This window comes from Canis aureus, chromosome 3 (genome assembly GCF_053574225.1).
Source record: "Canis aureus isolate CA01 chromosome 3, VMU_Caureus_v.1.0, whole genome shotgun sequence".
NCBI lineage: Eukaryota > Metazoa > Chordata > Mammalia > Carnivora > Canidae > Canis > Canis aureus.
Window position 1 is genome coordinate 53,470,931 of NC_135613.1, and position 19,558 is coordinate 53,490,488.

The window sequence follows — 19,558 nt, forward strand, 5'->3', positions numbered from 1 at the left end:
TCACCCCTCTGGTGGATCCCAGGATTTTGGGCTTAGAGTGCTACCTACACATTCACGGGCTGTGGGCCAACCCCATCGCTCAGCAAGGTAGACCAGGCGGCTGGTGCTGCTTGGGAAAATTCTTGTCCAACCCAGGAAAGCCTTGAACTAAAGCTAGAGCAGAAGCTGATGCTTCTCCTCCCCCACCCCACCCCACCTGCCGCCTGCTTCCAGGACTCACTGACCACTCAGGCACCCAGGTTAGGGGGTGGGCAGGTTATGCTACAGTGGCCTCGTTGGGGGAACCGGGACCCTGTAGGGAAGGTATGCCTCAGGGAAGGCTTCCTGGAGAAGGTGGTGTCTCATCTGTGGTTTCAAGAAAGAATCAGAGTTTTGGGGAAGGGGCAGTGCGTGATGTGGCTGGGGGACAGGGATCCCCAGTTCCCCTGTGTCCCTTGAGGGCTCTGCTCTGTGCAAGCTGCACACAGGCAGCGTGGCTTCCCTTCCCAACTCCCCCCTTATGTGCCTCTCACTCCACACAGACTCCCCTTCTCTCCTCTCCGGCGTCCTACCCCATGTCTGCCGCTTCCTTCACAGATTCCTGCTTTCAGAGCTTCTTTTCCCCCCAAGGCATAAGTGATCAATTTGTTCCTCCACCTAGAGCAATGCACACAAAGCATCCCTCGGACCATAGAACATTAAGAAGCTGTGCTCCCTCCCTCCTCATCCTGATTTCTGCCTCCTGCCACACTGGCTTCCTGTCTTCCACCCCAGAGTGGGACACCTCCCCACTAAATCACTCCATTCCCTATGGGGAAAGTCTAGCCCAGTGCTTCTCACTGTCATGTGCTGGGCATTAATGCACTTGCTCTGGTCTCTTGAAGGGCATCCTGAATGACCTTGAGGGGCAGAGTCTCCAGGCAGGCAGTGGGTACCCAAGGGGAGAGGAAGGACATCTCTGTGGAGCCAGCAAGCAGCTCCCCACAGGTGTGAAACAGTGCTTGCTCTGCTCACACTCCCAGGAAGTTGGGCAGCCTCTGGGGCATTTCCACAGCTCTCTGTCCCCGTCAGCCACACACACTTGTGGGGAGCCTCCAACCAGATGGCAGAAGCCAAAATACTTTAGAGATGGTGAAGGTATGACTGTGCGGGTATGGCCGTGTGCAATGCCATAGCTGACCACGGGTGTGTGCATTTTGAGTGAATCAGACTACATTTCCCGCTAATGGGGTTGGAAGGTAAAGCCTGAGGAAAAGCCTCTCCTCACAGTGGCCAAGCATCTTCTGTGCATGCTTGGGGTGTGTATACACTTCCAGTTACAGACCTTGGCTTTCACACACCATCTTTGATCCAGATTCTCTGAGAAACTGAGTTTGTGTAGGCATGGAGTCTGAATCCCAACCCTGCCCCCCCTCCCCGTCTCCCCAGCCTTTGAGAGTCAGTCAATGCTTTATGCCGTCAGACCTCCCTGGGAGGATTTTAAGATGGTGCTATTATCCCATTCAGGTATCAAATCTTGTCCCCAGTGCTCATTATTCCTATAAATGAGGATGATTGAGTTAGACTCTTTTAATGTGATGCTCAGACAAATGAGTGCTTCATTGAGACTTAGTGTGATCTGATCACCTGCAAAGGAGAGTCCCTCAGAGAGGCAAGGAGCCAGGCAGACTGCAGGGGAGACAGAGGGAAGGGCATTGGGAATCCCAGTTCATGTTTTGGGGTGGGGAGAGTGGGAAGAGGATGGTAGGGATCAATGGGAAGGCTGGAGCGGACATGGGCCATGTGTTGGGGATGCTCAGGACTGGGGAGAAAAGGGGATGGATGAACTCAAGGGCTTCCATTTTTCATCCAGTTGGTTCAGCCCCCAGCATGGAGTCATCCTCGATTATTCTCCCATCGCACCTCCCATCTGGTTTCTCAAACAACATGTAGGTTGTGCCTTAAAGGGCCCATATCCAGAGGATCGGCTCTGCTTGTGCTCAGAATAACACCTACGCTCTTTAGCATGGCTTATGGCATCCTATCTCCTTGGGCCTCGTCTTCCCCTCTGAGCCCTGCTCCTTCTGTTCTCTCTCACGCATGTCTCCAGCCAAGCACACCCATTTTTGTAGTTTGAGCACGGCCACTCCATCCCCACCTGAGAGCATGTGTCCATGGCGTTCCTCTGCCTGGCATTCTCAAGGCTGATTCTCTTCTGTCACCTAGCTCCAAGCACACATTTTCCTTCCTCGGGAGGGTTTCCCTGACTCCGTATCCAGAGCCTAAGCCATGTCACCCATTTGTTCCCTGTTGCCTTGGGACCCTCATCACAACTTGCATCTGTGTTATTTGTGTGCTTACTCATAGTCTGTCCCTCCCACTGGAGGATAGACCCTTTGAGGGGAGGGATCATATTTATCTTGTTCATGCTTGTACACAGCTACCTAAAAAGAGTGCCTGGTACATACAGTACACCAGTGCCTGGTGACTCAATCAATCGGTATCTGGCAGATGAATAAAAAGGAAGCCATAAAAGCGCATAGCCAGGGAGGAAGCAGAGAAGGGACAAGCCTTCCAGACGCCATGTCTTCCATCTTGAATGGAGCACCCACCAGTGAACATCACCTATGGTGGTCATGACTGGGGGCCAGTGGCAGGGTAGACATAGGGATGTCCAAGGGAGCATTCCTTAACCACTAACAGACCTAGGCCAGGAAGGCTGGCTTCACTCCTTAACAGCAGGACTACATCAAAACCTTGGGACAGGTCTGTCTTAAATGAGTGAAATTCCCTGGGTTTAGGATGCCTGGGTGGATCAGTGGTTGAGCGTCTACCTTTGGCTCAGGGAGTGATCCTGGAGACCCGGGATTGAGTCCCACATCAGGCTTCCTGCGTGGAACCTGCTTCTCCCTCTGCCTATGTCTCTGTGTCTCTCATGAATAAATAAATAAAATCTTAAAAGAAAAGAAATTCCTTGGGCTTTTATGATCAGGGAAGGGACAGTAAAGTAGGGGGGACAGACAGCCTCCTCTTCATGATGGAAGAGCATTTCTCTAGGTGAAATTCTGCAGAGTGGTCTAAAAAGTCCACTGAAGGCGAGGGGCCATGGACCTTCCACCAGTACCAGGAAGCTCCGAGTGCCAACAGCCACCTCATTTTCTGCTCTGCACTTTGAGATTTCGTGCACAACACACATACACCTGCCAGGCCTGTGAAGTCAGACTTCCTCCCCTTTCTTCCTTCGTACATGAGCCCCCTTCTTACCTGCCAACCTCGGGCATAGGTGCCAAGAGGCTCACGGACCTTCCAGGGTCATTGGGAACTTCTGTCCAACCCATTGCCTTTGGGTAAAAAGAACACATGCCTCCATCCCATGTAAAGGAGTTTTCCCATGAGGTTTAAAAATCGCCAGAAGTCACCGTGTTCGTTTGGTTCTGCTTTTATTGCACCGTGAACATTGGCACAAGGTTAAATACACAGCAAGGTAGGTACCAGAAGGTTGCAGAGGGCATACGTGCGAACAGAAGGGGTACAGAGGGGCTGACAGGGCATGCAGATGCACAGAGAACGCAGCTCAGAGGCACAGGGTGCTGGCTACATCCGTCGGGTATGCATTCCCTCATGGGACACAGGCAGAGAGCGAGTGTCAGCTGATAAGCATCCGCCAATTAAAATTCGGCCATTGCTGTTAATATCTTTGACAATGACCACAATATGCAGAGTCTTATTACATCTAAGGGCAAAAGGTCTGGGGAACCTCAAAGACTTTTCTAGAATGGTCTCAAAGGCCGGGCTTGGAGAAAAGAAGCAGGTAGTTGACCACAGAGATAATGAGGCCAGGAGAGCTGACGGTCAGGCTGATTTGCGGGGACAACGGGGGGTGGGGGTGGTGGAGGGGGGATTGGGATTCATCAAGAATCTCAGTGACACTAAGATCAAAGGCCCTTCTCTATCCAGACGCTGCTCCCCCGGCCCTCAGACCCATCTCCACTCTTTAGCCCTGCTAGAAAAATATAGGCATTGAAAATGAACCAACAGGAGCCTCATGGACCATCTTCTTATAAATATCTTTTAAAAAAATATTTATTTATTTACTTTAGAGAGAGAGCATAAGTGGGAGGAGCAGAGGGAGCGAGAATCTCAAGCAGACTCTGTCCTGAGTGTGGAGCCTGACATGGGCCTCGATCCCATGACCCTGAGATCATGACCTGACCTGAAACGAAGAGTCAGATGCTAAACTGACTGAACCACCCAGAAGCCCCTATAAAGATCTCTTATAAATGTGAGGACACAGGCACAGAGGGGAAGAGCAGCTCCTATAAGGTCACATGGGTCATGACGTGGTTCAGCTGGAATTCCAACTGGGGTCTGTCTGGTCCCACAGGCCAGGCTCCATCCACTCCCTCCTCCCTTCCCCCTTCCTCCTTTGTTTCTTTTTCTTTCCCTAATTACACTCCCTAACTGATTCTCATTGAAGATGAGAAAGGATGAGGCATGGTTATGTTGAGGTTTGAGGGACGGGATGGTGCGGGGGACCAGCCCAAGGAAAGCTTGACAAGATGCACCCCTTGGGCTGAGCCTTAAGCACAGAAGACAACTTTCTAGTTTGTGTGAGAACTCCAGTGTCCTCAGTATGACCCACCTGTGGATTTCCACTTGTATAGGAGAGGAAGAAGAGGAAGAGGTGAGTGATGGGCTGCTAGGCTAGAATCAGTAAGAGTTCCCTACCCATCGTCCCTATTCCCTTCCACACTTCCTTCAGCAAATGCTGTCTTTATTAAGCATCTCCTGGGAGCTGGGGATTAATATATAAAGAAATAAAGTCCAATACTTGCTCCTCGAAATCCAGGCTAGGAGCGCAGGTCCCCAGTGGAGAAATGGGCTTTAACAACACTCAAAGGTAGTGCTGCATAGGCCGGAGCCCGGTAGTGAGGAAGAGATGTGGGAAGAAGGTGAAGAGGAAGGCCCCGTGGAAAGAAGGAAACAAGAAATAAGGTAGCTGCAGGGATGAGAAAGGGGGAGGGAGAAGTCTGATGAGGTGAAAAGCTCAAGGTTGTGGGGAACATGGCTGATGACAATTTGTGGCCAGCTTCAGAACCAAGGGGAAGATTTTTGGATAAACATTTGATAAGAGGTGATTGGTTCCTGAAGGAGCACTTCCCTGGTGGTTCGACCAACACACTGCCATATGCAAGGCCAGCAGCCCAAAGTGTCTGGGGAGCCTTCTCTGTCCACATGCAGTCCAGCATCCTGGGCTGATGCTTCTTAGCCATAGTGCTCAGCTGCTCGGCTCTTGCTTGGACCACTGCAGTAGCCTATCCAACAATTGTCCTGTTCATTTGGATATGTCCACAGCCTGCCTTTCTCCTCACAACAGCCAGAGTGATTATTTTAACCCACAAATCATACTTCATGAAAATCAGGGCACGTGAAAATGACAGCTGAGGCACAAGAATTAAGAATTTCTAGAAGCAATCTCAGAACATGCGGCAGGCTGGTCTATTAGTGCAGGCTCCTTTTCCTTCATCTACTTCTCCTGCCCATGATGCTCTTCTCTCTTCTCCTCTCTCCAGGCCAAGTCCTCAGGGCATCCCCTATCAGAGTTAGTCCTGAGAAGAGACTCTAAAGGGGCTTGGCCTAGGACCGGGCTAGAATCCATACTTTAGTGTCTACAGTTAGGGGAGGTGGCATGCAAATTGAATCTTGCCCTCGCCAGTATTTCTTTAGTCTTCATTGTTTTAAAAATTATATACAAAATCTGGATTCCTGATTTCTCTTGAAAAATGAGAAGATGCAGTCCCATGGGATCTGTATTCCCACATGGAGATAATTGGAGAGAGATCAATAATTGGTTGGCTTCTTTAAGTGGGACTGTGGTTTCCAGTTTGCCATGATCCTCACCACTTTGTATTGTTTTCCACCTGGCCCTGTAGTCACTTGAGTTTACAACCTGGGCTAGTAATTTCTTTTTTTCTAGATTTTGTTTATTTATTCATGAGAGACACAGAGAGAGAGAGGCAGAGGGAAAAGCAGGCTTCCCACAGGGAGCCTGATGTGGGACTCAATCCCAGGATCCCGGGATCATGCCCTGAGCCAAAGGCAGATGCTCAACAGCTGAGCCACCCAGGCATGCCTGGGCTAGTAATTTCTGTTAATTTTACTCTATGGTGAATCCAAATCAAGACAGTAACTCTTGGAGAGGTTGCTTTAAGCCTCATCTATGATGAAGGGTGTTAAAGGAGTTTCAGGTAGCAGAAGACTGGTTGGGGTAAAAACAGTGGTAAGAGAAGAGGCACCCTTCTGGGGATCTGGAAATCTCACCGGGTTGGCACATAGGGAAGGCCTGTCAGTTCCCAGGAGATTTTGCATGGAGAATCTTAAATTTTCTTGCAAGTAGAGTGTAAGTACCAGGACAGCAGGCACCATATCACTTCTGGTTCACAGTAGGCCATCAACAAATAGTTGTGGAATAGATGGATGGATAAATGGATGGATGGATGATGGATAGATGGATGAAGGGGAGGATAAATGGATATAGATGGATGAATGAGAGAATGGACAGATGGAGGAATGAATGGGAAGATGGAGGATGGATGAATGGATAAGATGGCAGGATGAAAGGATAGATGAATGAATGGGAAGATGGAAGATGGATGAATGGAAGGATGGATGAGAGAATGGATGGCTGGATGGATGGGAAGATGAAAGAATGGATGAATGAATGGAAAGATGAGTGGGTGGATGATGGAAGGATGGATGGGAGGATGAATGGGAGGATGGAGGATGGGTGGATGGGTGGATGGATGGATGGATGGACGAACAGATGAACAGGTGGACTTTCAGTTGGAGCTTCTGGTCTTCTTCTGGCTTAGTTTGGGGGAGGACCAGACAAGAAAGAGGGGCCCTGGGAAAGGTCTCTGGGAATCTACCAGATGCAGCCTCCCTTAATAATTGATACTACTTTCCATCAGCTTTAACTGTGTGATTTAAAAGTCTGGGCCGCAGCCAGAAGAGCACAACTGTTACACATTTTATAGATAAATCAACCCCCTGATGGTTTAAAACTAAAGGGATGGGGAGAATGCAAACCAAAAACATATGAGCCAACATGCTCACTTAATTCTTGGAGGGATGGTGCAGTGGCTGTGCCTGTGTCAGGGACAGCAGACAATGGCTGAGCCCTGGCAGTCTGCAGTCTTCATACAATATGGCCAGGCCAGGGGCATACCTAGGGGATGAAGATGTAGGCAGTTGCCTTGAGAGGAGCCTTGAGGGAAGATCCTGGATACAAGGCCCCTCTGTACTAAAGTCTGCCAATCAGCACTGAAAGGAGGTGGAAGGAGGAGGGCATGCATTCTTTGTGCAGACACCCAGGCCAGCCATGACCCTGGCATGGGCAAGCCTATCTTATCTCTCTCCCCCCAGCCCCTACCCTTCTCTGGAAACCTGCCAAGAGTCCCCAGTTCTCTTGGCCTCTGTGGAAGTTGGTTCCAGTTGACACCATGTGCTGGAGCACACCACCCACAGAATGCAGCTCATTCTATGACCCCCAAGGGAAGATGGGGAGGAAGGAGAGAGAAAAGGAACTGAAGTGCCTGGTAGAGAAGTCAGCCTTCCCAAGGTAACATACCTTATGAATGATGGAACCTGGCTTGCTCTGATTCCAAGACAATGCACTTGATAGACTTGACAATGGACAAGAGGCTTTCACCCTGGGGTTGGATTTCTCCCAGACAGGGCTCCACAAAGTCTACTGGAGGCAGGGCAATCAAGTCATTCTGCTTTGCCCAGATTTTCCTGGTTTTAGTCCTGAATTCCCCATGATCCAAGGTACCTCTCATTCCTGGGCAAACCCAAAATGGTTGTTCACCCGATCAGAAGGTAGGTCATCGTCAACCCCATGATCCTCCATTTGGCTGCATATTGGGTGCTTTGAACAATATTAATGACTGGCTTCCAGCTCCAGACATATTATTATAATTGATCCAGACTTCAACCCAAGAACCAAGTGTTCTGAGAGCTTCCCAGGTGATTCTAATGCACGACCATGTTTAAGAGCCACTGGCTTAGCCTGAGGAATCTGCTTGACATCACTGCTAGTTATGCTCAGCTTCATCTGTGTCCTTGTGTAATATGGTGATTTATAGTAAGAAATATATACATTTGGTTTTCATTCCTCTTTCCAGCACAGAGCTCCTAAAACCTTTGGAATTTCCTAACTCCTGACAGTGGTCAGGGTGTCTGTTGTTATGTTAGAGAGGTGACTTTTGGACCTCACCTCAAGATGGGGGTTGGCTGCCTGGAGAACAGACCATGGGACTAGAGGGTTGGAATCTCCAGTCCCATCCTCTGACCTCCTGGGAGGGGCAGAGGGGCTAGAGATTGAGTTGAGTCACCACTGGCCAATGATTTAATCAATCATGCCTATGTGTCATGAAGCCTCCATAGGAACCCAAAAGGACTGGATTCAGATTGCTTCTGGGTTAGTGAGGACATGGAGGTGCTGGTAGAGTGGCAGGCTCAGGGAGGGGCACAGGGACCCTGCACTGTTTCCCCATACTTGGCCCTGTGCCTCTCTTCCGTCCAGCTGTTCCTGAGTTATCTCCTCTCACAATAAGTTGGTAATGTAGGAAGGAAGGTGCTTCTCTGAGTTCCAAACTGCTCTAATAAATGGACCGAATGCACGGAAAGGGGTAGATGGAGTCTCCAATCTATAGCCACCTGGTCAGCAGCACAGGTAACAACCTGGGTTTGCAACTGGCTTCTGTGGTATGTGGGGCAAAGTCTTGTGGGACTGAACCCCTAACCTGTGGGATCTGATGCTACCTTCAGGGCAAGTGTCAGAACTGAGTTGAACTGGGTGTCAGAATCTTATCCTACTATGGGTCCCCATTTCCTACCAAACTAAGTATCAACCCCTCAGCTAGGCATACAAAAGCTCCCCCAACCCCAGTGGCTCCAAACTGACCTTCTAGCCCTATCTTTCTTCGATTCTTTGATGTGTTCACTTCATTCCAGCTGAGCTTATTCCATTATTCTCAGCAGTTTCCCATGGAAACCCCAATGCAAGAGCTCCATAGACCACACTTGGAGAAAACTTAAGTTCCCTGTCACCTTCTGAAGCTCCCTGTTCACTGGAAGTCCTGTGGGTGTGCAGGGGTGGTGCATTTTTACCTACAGACTCCTTCGCTCTTAAGTGACCGGTGATTTCAGAAGCAGACAGGGGACCAAGGATTAGGTTTGGATGGTGCTTCACTGCAGCAGAGGATCCGGGTAAGAACACCAAATAATCATAGAGTGAGGTGGGAAATAGGATTGGGAGTCTGAAGTGGATTATTATTATTATTATTATTATTATTATTATTAAAGACGCCATTTATCCATTTGACAGAGAGAGAGAGAGAGAGTACAAGCAGAAGGAGTGGCGGGCAAGGCAGAGGAAGAAGCAGATCCCTGCTGAGCTGGGAGCCCGATGTGGGGCTCGATCCAGGACCCCGAGATCATGACCTGAGCTGAAGGCAGACGCTTAACTGACTGAGCCACCCAGGCACCCCTGAGCAGTGGATTCTAACAGGAAGAGGGTGGGACATGGGAGCTAATGGGGGTGAAGGAAGAAAAATCCCCTCCTCCTGCCCCCCTGAGGGGGATAGAGACCCCCAGTCTTGTTCAGCAAGTGGACTGTGACCCCCATGTGCCCGAGATGGCCCCTGGCTGATCCCCGGTCTCCAACAAGTGAGGACTGCCTCATGTGTGTGCAGCCTGACTACCTAATTCGTATTTTTCCTAATTATCAGATTTAATCACCACCTCTCTGATGAAATAATTTTTGACTCAGATGAGAAATTAGACTCAAATGAGAAAAAAAAAAGAACAAGCAAGAAAAAAATACAAGGCACAGAATGCAATACATGGAATGTTACAATTACTTTTCTGTGTAGTGAAGCATTTATTTCCTTTCCCGTTCTGACTGAAGCACCCCAAGGCCAGGGTTTCTGAGAGACCCTTGCACTTCGGAGCTGTGTAGGGTTGGGGGAAGAGCCTAGGTGCTTGGAGGTCAGTGAGCCTGGGCACATCCAGCCCTAACTTACTGCTGTAGCTTCAGTGCCTATCTATATGGTACCCTGTGCCTGGGCCCCCCACTGATGGGTCAGAGGTGAAGAAGCTGTGGCTTCTCTTAAACCACAGGAGTTTGGGCGGGTGGAAAGTGTGTGTGCTGGGGAGCGGAGAGGTGCCAGGCAAGAAGCAGGTGCTTTATCTCCTTCCAGGAATCATGTTTGGCTGGCCAGCCAAGTAGCCACCATGAGAAGGAGCCGACCCTGCTGTATTGATGAGGCATTGCTGGGGGTGGGTCCCCCGAACTCACAATGCTCATTAGTCAAAGCTTTCTGAACATATTTGGTGCTCATGGAAAAGTTTAATAAATGTTAGTGCTCGGAGGATCAGGGAAGGGTCCAAGGCCTAATGCACAGAGTGGTATGTTGCAAGGGGGAAACGGGGCAGAGAGGAGACGAACATTTACCAAGCATTGACCACGCACCATGCTCCATGCTAGACACTTGCCTGCATTTCCTCCCTACAACCACCCAGTTTTAGGGATGACAGCTGAGGCTTTGAAATACACCTGTGAGAGGTTTAAACCCGCAGACTTTCTGATTCCTAAGCCAGACCACCTTCTAGGGACCCATCAAAGCTTTGGCAGCTTGCCCATCATCATTGTCACGGTTTCTGTGAGTCAAGGTTAGGGTCGTTCATCCAATGCTGTTGTAGCCATTGGTACAACTGGACCTCGATTGAGGAAGAAGTTAAGCATTTGGAACCTTCTGTGACCTTTCAGCACCCCGTATTTCTCACCCATCTTTGATTGGGCATTCTTGGAAAGGCCCCAAAAAGAACATGGAACTCCAGGCAGGACCCCCACCCTCTCCCCACACACACCCCTCTCCCAGATGGAGTGATTGGACTCTAATCACATCACACTTCACTTCTCAAAACCTTCCAGAGTTTCCCTCGAACCTCACAAAATGAGACCTCAATCTTTGAGTTGGCGTGGGCTTGGTCGGTGGGGCCTCCCAGCCCTTCCTCCCATCACTCCTTCATATCCCAATCAGAAGGGATGCTGCCTGGGCTCCATTTACTCAAACTTCTCTCCCTGGCTACACCCAACTCCTGGCAAAATCCCCACATACAACCGTTATTCCATGCAAGGGTTCGTGGTTCCTTCTATAGGTGACAGGCCTCTCCCTCCAGGCGGCTCAGTAAGTTATGGGGCTGAGTCTGTCCCTAGGTCCCCACTGCCCTCAACCCCTAGCCTGGTTCTTTCCTAGAGAGTCTTGATGCTGGGGAGACTCTCCCCTAACAGTGAGACAGTGGCCCTGAGCTAACGGGACCCCAAAGAAACCAGGGGTCCTGGAGGCTCTCCTTCTGTGCTCACAGGCCGGCATCTGGCCCGAGGCCTGAGTTTGAGTCTTGCATCTGCACTTGGCCTGCATCTCCCCCCAGGGAGGCCCAGGCTCAGTATGCTGCACACGTTACAAAGCTACTGGGCAATGCCCTTTCTTTTCATTGGGCCTCAGCTGGCTGGATGAGGTCATCAGACCTGATCCTTTTCCTGCAGAGGAACATCCTCCTGCCACTTCTCAGCCGCACACAAATTCATCAACGGACACTCCTCTTGCACCCCCTACCCCGCTACCAACCCCGCACGATCTGGGTCTAGGGGAAACGAGACGGGAAAGGTCAGGAAGGCAGGCCGCTGAGTCCAGGTCTGCCTGCCAACGGCCGGGAGCCAGGCCGCCCCACCACCACCACTCCCCCACTTCCTTCTGCAGCGAATACAGATCCAGAGTCACCACTGATGGAGCCTCTCCAGAGTGTGGCGGGGTGTGTGGGCTCAGAAACCACTGGAGCAGAGTGTGAATAATGGGAACTGCTTCTGACTTAATTAGACTCCCATTAAAATCACACTCCCTGAAGCTTGCAGAGGCAGCAGGGAGGCCCCGGCCTCGCTCCTCTCTGACCTGGGATGCTCTCGTGCCAGCCAAGTCCAGGCGTCCTCCCCAGGCTCTCCATCCTCCTTCCTTAGCTCTTCCTCCTCTCTGTATCTGTTCCTCCCCACCCCCCCTAAAGTCACAATTACCCCCTCCCCTCTGCCTCCTACTCTCTCCGGGGGACCCCACGGCACTACAGCTAGGCGGCCACCCCTTGTCTCTGCCAGCACAGGCCAAAGCCGGGGCATGCTCCCATCGTGGGAAAACCAGAATGGATGGTGGAAAGACGACTCCTCCACTCAGGCCTGTGCATGTCCCACCCGTTCTGATGAAGACGAAATAATGTAATGGCTGGTCTTGTTTGCACGTGGCTGAGGACAGAAGGGAAGACCATTAGAGGGCTACAGATGGAAACACTTCTCTCTGGAGACTCCTGAGCTGGGGCATCTAAGCTCAGCGCTAGTGACATTTGGGGGCCAGATGACTCTGTTGTGTACGGGGGTGGCTGGGCGGGGGGGGGGGGGCACTGTGCTGTGTGTTATGGGATGTTTAGCAGCACCTCTGGTTTTCCCTTCAGTAAACTGGCCCCTTTCCTCCCGTACCGCCCCCCCCACCCCCAGTTAGGTCAATCAAAGTCTCCAGGCATTGCCAGATGTCCCCAGGGCAGCACCATGGCCCCGATTAGAGAGCCACGGTCTATGCCCAGCTCACTTAGGCATCTGTGTGATTGAAACAGAAGCCCACCAGCCTCAGTGGTTGAGTCCCAACCCTGCCACCTCCCCACCCACCCTGCTTCCTAGCGCCAACCTTCAGCACACTGAGGCTTTCTAAAGTGGCATTTTTTGTTTTGTTTTTGTTTTTGTTTTTGTTTTCTTTTCCATTTGACAAATGGGGCCATTGCTTCCTTTATGGGGATTAATGTGAAGAACAAATGAGATATAAACTATAAAGTATCACATCCCATTACGGAAAACGTACTTAAGGACCACACTATGTTATTATTATATGCAAATAGGACTAAACCTATATACTCAAGGGAGAGTTCATTTTAAGCGATGATGGATAAGAGCACTCCAGAAACTTGGTTGATTAGATTGGGAGATGTGTGAAAAATCATTTAAATGGAGGAAGAGACTCAGCAATCAGGGTGGGAGAAAGAAAGAGGGGGGAAAAAGCCACGACAACAAGCACGAACAGAAAAATTTCCCTAAAAGTCAGGGTAGCTAAGAGACGAACAAGTGGTCTGGAGCGGACTGCTCCCTAAATGGAGGCGATGATTTAGGGAATCAATGAAGGGATCACAGAGCTCAGGGCTATGCTGGGGTGAATAGGAAAGCTTTTAGAGGAGGCTCAGCTAAGGCAAGGGTGAGCAAGGAAAAGACCTGCGTGGGAAGGATGCAAGCCAGGAGGATGGACACACCCAAATTAGGAACATCAAGCAGCTCCAGAGACCGACTCGAGCAGCATGAATACCCACTCACTCTTGCTTCCAAGCACCTCCCATCTCTTCCTCTGGAAGAGAAACCACGAGTCCCTTGTTCTTCTCTGAGGAACGACCCATTTCCCCTTCTCTGTCCACGTGGCGTCAGGAGGGGCCATGAATATAACATCCCCTCAGCAGCAGCAACAGGCTCAGGGGCAGCCACACAATCAAGTGAGGCTAATCAGCGACAATGAGCATCAGGCCTGGGACTTCTGAACACATTGCTTGGAACACATTCTTTCTCTGTGGGAAGTGCCAGCTTGGAAGGATGTGAGGGAGCTCGTGTGAAAACAATGCCGGCACTGAACAGAGCACAGCAGAGAGATGGACAGAGATAGGTTGCTGACGACACCAGCTGCACACCTGGATCCAGCTATGCCTGAAGTCCATACCCCAAGCATTTTCAGTAAAATGAGGCCACCCATTCATATACTTTTTTTCCCCACTCTCAGTTTGAGGTGGGCTTCTGAAGATGCGAGCGTTCTCAGTAACGCAAAGAGGCAGCGTGGCTTAGGAATCAGGAATTCTAAGTTTGGCTGCAGGTACCCATCTCAGCTCTCTGATATGAGGACGTTGAACAAGGTGGTGTTGAAGGATCCTCCCCACCAGTAAAGGCAATGATTCAGACCATTCTTATCGCCAAACATTCTTAATTGCAAATAGCACTAAGATTTCCATAAGGCTAGTCTCTGGATCCTGTTCGGCAATGTGTGGGGCTTCTCATGGTCTGTCCAGACAGCTGAGGGCTCCCAGGGCTGGCTTTGGGCAGAATTAACATCAGGAAGGTTTTTCTCCATAGGAGATAGTTTTGACTGGGTTCTTGGGTGCCAATGCCCTGATCAAAACCCAAACCGATCCAAAGATAGACTTTCACCCTTTAGTCTGAATGAGATCTGAATAACTTTTGAACCTAAGGCAACATGGGCCAACATCTGGTTGGGCTTCTTCTGTTCACTGAGAGGCATTTTATGGCCCATAAGGCAGCTGGCCTGATGGAAAGTTATGACCAGTGCCTGCTGTCAAGAAGGGTCACATCCCTAAGACCAGACTCCAGGTTCCCGGGAGGGGGCAATACAAGCTAATTTCATTGCAAGCTGGAATCCTAAAGAGACCGGCAGACAGGGTATTTACAAAAGGGTCCTGGCATCAACTGAGTGCTAAATTGAAATGTTTCTAGCCTTAGAAAGAGTCGGGGGCATTAGTGCACTCTGCCTGGGCTAATCCTATTATTTGGAATTCTATCATCCGGTTCTTCTGGCTCAAGCCTAATCTCAGGAGTGAATTAGCGCAGGGGCCTGCTTTTCCTTCCTGCTGTCTACACTGGGGTGATATTTCCTGCGTACCTGGATGGTGGCATTAGAACAAGAACACAACCAGCTCTCCCCTTGCCCCACATCCTACCAACCAAATCCCACCACATGCCCTGGGGGCCCTGATCATGGTGGACGGTGATCAACCAGCAAGCCAGGTTGTTTTACAAACAGTGAACATTTATAATTTCCAACCTAACTTACAGACTTCGACTGGCCCAGTGACTGTCATATCCTCTGGGCAACTGAGCGGAAGAACTGCTACACCTGGAAGCTCCACTCATCATTCATTCATCTACTGCCATGGCTCTTGGTGCCTCCTGGTGGGAGATAAGGCGATGGTCCATCTGTACTTTTGCAAACCCATACACATGTGCGCACAGGGCTTCCTGTGTTTTCCCTAAATTCAGGCTCTTTGTCTGCAAAAGGCTAGAGAGTAAATATTTTAGGCTGTGTAGACTACATATGTTCCCTTTCACAAAGTCCAACTTGGCCACTGTGATCCGAAAGCAACCATGGACAATACATTACCAAAACAGCAGGGTTATGTTCTAACAAAACTTTATTTACAAAAGCAGATGGTACTGGATGTGGCCGGCAGGCCTAGCTGGCAGACTGCTGAGCTATAAACGCCAATTGTGCGGATTGCCTCAGTTTACCAGCGTTAACTTAGTGACGCCAGTCTGCCTCCCTTCCATATTGGGGGTGGGATCGCTACCTTCCCAGGATGGTATGTGGACAGCTGATAAAGACAAGCAGGTTATAAATGGCCCCCTGAGATTCCTCCCAAAGCCCAGATGCCAGACTGAAGGGTGAATGAAGAATGATGGAAAGTTCTACCTCAGTGGGTCCGATAAGGGTCTCACCTTGGGTGCTGTCTCTCCTGGCATGGAAAGGGTCCTTAAAGATCACGTGGCCCAGCCCCCGCTCGGGGCTGGGGTGTCTGGCAGCCTGTCTTATTGACACACACCACTCTGTACTGTGTATTTATCCATTCACCTCCTTGCGTATTTACCTCGGGGATGTTTCCTAATCATTTGTTGAATATTCGCCAACTAGGTGTCTGGCCTTGTGCTAGGCATTCCAGGTTCAGGGGCAAAAGCCATAGTCTCTGGCCCCAGGATGCTTACAATGGAGTAGGAAGAAAGAAGAATCAACAATCACAGTACAACGTGTTAGGTGCAGCGCTGGGGGTGAGCAAACAGTCCCACAGAAGGAAGGACAGGTAGGCTTCCTCAAGCACTATGGCAGACTCCAGAGGCCAGTGATACTGAGACCCCATCTCTTCCTGGGACAGAATTCCAGAGTAGAATTCCAGAGCCACAGGAAAGGACCGGCTCACCTCTCAGTGACCACTTGAGTGCCATGGGGCGCTGTTCACCTGCTTAGAATCCCAGGGAGCTGGTGGCAGAGGCCTTGAAGCACATTTGGAGGAACGCAGAGAAGCCCATTCAAGGAAGAAGAAGAAAAAAAACCAACCCTCCCCCTGTTTGCTTCTTACAGCAGTTTTTGTTTATCTCATTAACTCGCAACCTGAAGAACAGGACCATCTGGCATGCGGGCATGTTAACAAGATCATAAATTAGGAGGAGAAATGAAGCCAGATTTCCATAATGGTCGCAAGACAGAAATCAACAGTGCCGGGATGGAATTTGCTGGGAAGGTAGGGTGGGAGGGAGCTGGAGCAAAATGAAAATGCCTTAGCACATCCAGTCTGAATGAAAAACACAAATCCAGAGTCATTTAGAAGGAGCGTTTTAGAAAAAGTGCTGGCAAAGCATCTCTGCTCCCTGGCAAAGTCTCTCTACCGCCTCTCTCTCTCTCTCTCTCTCTCTCTCTCTCCTCTCTCTTTCCCTGGCTCCCGGTCTTCCCCGAGGACTGGGGCCAACCTGATTCCCCTTGTTCTCCTAGGTCACGATTACGATTATTGGATTACCGTAATAATCTCCCCAAAACGCCCCCTTGCTTCTCATCCGGCTGAGGAAGGGTTGCCCAGGGCGCCAAGGCCATGTGCAAGGGCCCCAAGCTCCGGGCTATCTGTGTGTCTGTAGATTCCGCGCATTTCCTGGGACCCTATGCCACGGGCTTGGCAAACACAGAGCCGGCGGGCGATGATTAAGGGAGAGGCCTTCCCCACCGACGGCCTGGATGCTGAGTGTGCCCAGCCCCTGTGCACACACACAGCGTCCTCCACTCTCATGGCCCATCAGATGGTTCCTGGCTTCTTGAAAGAGAGAACCTTTCCCCAGCAGGTGCACCCCTCCATGTGGCAGCTCAGGGGCCCTTCCCTTCTTGGGCCACAGCTTGCCCTGGTCCTCCCTATGCCTCTCTGTGAAAACGAGTCTCGTCCAGGCACCTTTCCCGTCTGTCCAACCTATCCTGATAATGAAAACACTCTCTTTTAAAAATGTGGGGGAAAGGAAGATAATTATGTGCTTGTACCTACAGAAGAACATCAGGGAGAAGGGTCTCCCCCTTTTGTTCAATAGTGGGAGACCTAAGGTATGCTAACCCGGAGCCACGATGGAGAAGAGGCTGATAGTATGAGGGTAAAATAGCCAACTCTTTTGATTGGAAAAGCAGCATGCTGATGGATTCACTTCGATGACAGTATGTGGCCTGAGGTTCCAATACTGCCTGCAAATTTATCTCTGCTCAGTTTCCTTGTGGGCGGGGGTGTGTGTGTGTGGGCAATTCATTGATAAGTTTTTCAATTTTTTCCATGATTTTTCACCAATTAAAGCTTTTAAATATTCTTAACAAGTCAATTTTGGTAATATTTGGTTGCCTAGAAAGTTGCTCTCTCTGTGTGCATAAGAGATTTTAGTTTCTGTATCTGTGGTTTCTTACCCTATTTCACACCCCACTTAGGTGTATTTGTTTAAAAAAGAGTTTATGTATTTCAAAGAAAGAGAGCAAGCACGAGGAGCAGAGGGAGAGGGAGAAGCAGACTACCCCATGGGCAGAGAGCCCAACGTGGGGCTCAATCTCAAGACCCTGGGATCGTGACCTGAGCTGAAGGCAGATGCTTAACTGATGGAGCCACCCAGGCGCCCCTACCTTTGTGTACCTGTGTCCTTCTCTCTAGTGACTTCTCATTAACATGGACATCCGCTTCATATATTTTATGTGTATTCTGGTGAAGTCACAATTCTAGAGTCAATTCCTCTAATTGCGTCTGCTTTGTGAATTTTTAAAAAATCTTCATCAGTTAAGCCCTGCTAACTTCCAAAGATTTCTCTAATTGTATCTTCCTACATTCCGATACAAATAAGGGACTCCCTCGTTCTCATTCATTTTTGTTTGGTCAACTCACTGACATTTTCTTCAGAGGCCAACGTATGGTCCAATTTTGTAAATATCCCGCGGTCACAGGAAAAGAAAATATTTTGACTTCTTTGTAGGTTAGTGATGTCAATATTGAACTATTAAATATTTATGCAGATCACGATGGCCTCATTTGAGAAATGTTCCTCCTTATTATTTCTGTCAAAATTTCTCTTCAATTCCAACTACATTGGCTTTATATATTTTGATGTGCTGTTATTACTTATTTACTTATTTTGGAGAGATGAGAGAGAGTGTGCGCATGTGTACATGCACAGGTGGGGAAGGGGCGGAGGGAGAGGGGGAGAAAGAATCCTAAGCAGATTCCATGCTGAGCACTAAGCCTGACTCAGGGCTTAAACTCACCACCCTGAGATCACGAGCTGGGCTGAAATCAAGAGTCAGGCGTATAACAGATTGAGCCACCCAGGCACCCTTGCTGTGATGTTATTATGTGCACAAAGAGAGAGGTCCACTAGCTCTCCATGTGGATTATTTACTTGGTCAATAAAAAAATGAGTCCACCCTAGAAGTGGTTTGGAATCCTACACACGACTCCCTTTAAAAAAAAATTTTTGTAGTTATTTGTATCACTTGGTATTTTTCTGTCTAGCTCTTAAAAAAAATTTTTTTTACAAGTAATTAAGCTGTAGGTGTATTTCTTCTAGGTAACATAAAGCAAAGTTTTATTTTTGGAACCATTATTTCTTGAAAGCCTGTATTTTAACAGAGGAGTTAAATCCATTTATCTTTATCTCAGATTTGATTTGTTTGTTCTTATTTCTGCATATTTCATTTTTTATTGTTTGGGTTTTTTTTTTGTTGTTTCTTTTTTGTTTTTGGTTTTGGTTTCTATGTTTCCTTGATTGTTTATTTCCTAGCATTAGTTTTATGAGACCATGTTTTGGTTTCTCCCCTAAAATGTTAATTTTCATCCTATAATAATTACTTTCGACTTGAGAAATATTGTCAAGCCCAAGTCTTTTATATTATCAAAATCCATAACAAAACTATCCTCGATGACATATACATATGGGAGGAAGATGTTACCAAGTATTTACATTTCCTTCCCTTCCCTCCCAGACTTACCTGTTAAGGGCTTTCAAATATTTAGCCCCCTGATTATTGACCAATGATTATCCTTACAGTGTCCCTCCCTTATTTTCCTTTCAAGGATCGTATTTACATTGTTTTGTGACTGCACTGACAATCATTATTTAGATCTGGACTTGTGACTAGTATCCAGGGTCCTTGAGCCCAGTGTCCTGTCTTGGGAACTCTATGACTCATTTTTTTTTTTTCGGTTGTCAGGTATGCATTTGCGGAATCTCTACAAATCTGAGGGAGCCTCTGTATTGTCTGGACAAGCAAACAATACCTTGGTGGGTTGGTGTGTTTTTGCATCAAAACATTTCCCTCCCCTGAGTGTGGGGCTGGCCTCTCCCTCTCTCTCTCTCTTTCTCTCATGTCTCTGACTGTCTCTCCCTGTCTTT

At 49.0% G+C, this 19,558-nt stretch overlaps 1 protein-coding gene across 2 annotated transcripts in view; it reads right to left on the minus strand.

Annotated features, from left to right (window-relative positions):
* The window catches only part of SHISA6 (shisa family member 6), a 277,698-nt gene that overhangs the window by 41,115 nt on the left and 217,025 nt on the right, over nucleotides 1-19,558 (minus strand). The gene's annotated exons all lie outside the window — the stretch shown is intronic.